Source organism: Octopus bimaculoides, chromosome 9, assembly GCF_001194135.2.
Source record: "Octopus bimaculoides isolate UCB-OBI-ISO-001 chromosome 9, ASM119413v2, whole genome shotgun sequence".
Classification (NCBI taxonomy): domain Eukaryota; kingdom Metazoa; phylum Mollusca; class Cephalopoda; order Octopoda; family Octopodidae; genus Octopus; species Octopus bimaculoides.
This window is the reverse complement of record NC_068989.1, coordinates 79092455-79094501: the sequence shown is the minus strand read 5'-3', so window position 1 is coordinate 79094501 and position 2047 is coordinate 79092455.

Here is a 2047-nt window from a genome sequence, read left to right as displayed (position 1 = left end):
TATATATATATATACATATATATATATATACATATATATATATATGCACATACATATACATGTATATGTATGTATGTATGTATGTATGTATGTATGCACTCATGTATATATATTTCGATAATGCACACGCCCAAGACCTTCGGTCCTTGTAGCCAACAAAAGATATCATTTATCAGTATTTAATTATTCTTATTTTTATGGACCAGCGTGTTGTGGCTTATATCATTATGAAATCCACGCGTTTTACTGAATGAAATAAAATGATTACAGACGAGAAACGCAATCTACGAGACAAACCCGGTAAAACTCAACGATTGTATATAGCGTTATCACTGTTTATAGCCATAATTCGTTTCCTACCTCCATTGCGGTACCTATTTATAGCATAATGATTTCAGCTACGGAAATATTGCCGTGCTGGTGATTTTAGTATGTAGATGTCTGATCTATTGGTTTCAATGTGTGCGCGCGTGTGTGATATGCTGTCAACACAAACATCTGCTCTTAGCTAGAGATTATGAATGAAGGATATGGAAAATAAGTAAAAAAAATTACCTATCTATCTATCTATCTATCTATCTATCTATCTATCTATCTATCTATCTATCTATCTATTTCTCTCACTCTATATATATATATATATATATATATATATATACATACATACATACATATATATATATATATATATATATGTATGTTTATGTATGTCGGAGTATATGTATGTATGTGTGTATTATTGTACGGCCAATTGTGAAATACAGTTGAACATTGTAATTTAATTACGGCTCATTAGGTTCTGTGTTCAAATCTCGCCGATATCAAGTTTCCATTTCATGCTTCCGGTTTCGAAAAATCAGGAATAATAACCAAGTGATGGGGTCGTTTGAATGGCCTTTAACCTTCCGACAGAAATTTACGAACCCCTTCTTGGATCTCCGTTGCCCATGAATAATTAACTAGTTGAACACCTCCTTTCTCACAAGCCCTACATGCTGTAAATAATCTCCGTAGGAACAAGGTTTCTAATTTGACCTCAGCACTTGCCTGATCCATTATTTTAGAAACACAAAGAAGAAAGACAAAGTTGATCTTCGATCTTCGTAGAATTTGAACGCAGAACGTGGTGGACCATACCTACAAACCCCTCATAATATACATTCTGACGTTCTAACGAATCGTCTAATCCGGCGTTATACTGACATGCAATAAATTATTCCCGGAGAGTGTTAATAGAATATGAATGTCTGCCAATATAGTGAACATGCTTGCTTATCTTTCACGTAATCTCTATAACTAACTTGTGTCATTAATGTCAAACACAAAAGAGAAACCGTTATAAATCTACTCCTGTGACTGCATAGAGCACAAGATAAATGCTTGGGGTATAACGTTTCAACTGGGGACTAATAATAGATAGACCATAGACTAAAAGATCGTTTACGATATTTCAGCTCAATTTCAGTGACACGCTGAATGTGATAGAGAAATTTATTACCATACCAAACGAAAGTATTAACACGAAATCAAAAGAAAACCTCTATATGTCCACTCGACTCGTTAATAATAATCCTTTCTACTCTAAGTACGAGGCCTGAAATTTTGTGTTAAACTGGTACTTATTTCATCGACCCCGAAAGAATAACAGGCAAAGTTGACCTCAGTGGAATTTGAACTCAGAACGTAAAGACGGTCGGAATGCCGCTAAGCATTTTTCCCGGCATGTTAACGATTCAACCAGCTCAACACCTTAATAATAGCAACAATAATAATAATAATAATGGTTTTAAATTTTGCTACAAGGGCAGCCATTTTGGGGGAAGGAATAAATCGATTACATCGACCCCAGTGTTTCACTGGTACTTAATTTGTGGACACCGAAAGGATGAAAGGTAAAGTCAACCTCGGCGGAATTTGAACTCAGAACGTAGCGACGGGCGAAATACCGCTGAGCATTTCGTCCAGCGTGCTAACAGTTCTGCCAGCTCGCCGCCTTAATAATAATAATAATAATAATAATAATAATAATAATAATAATAATAATAAT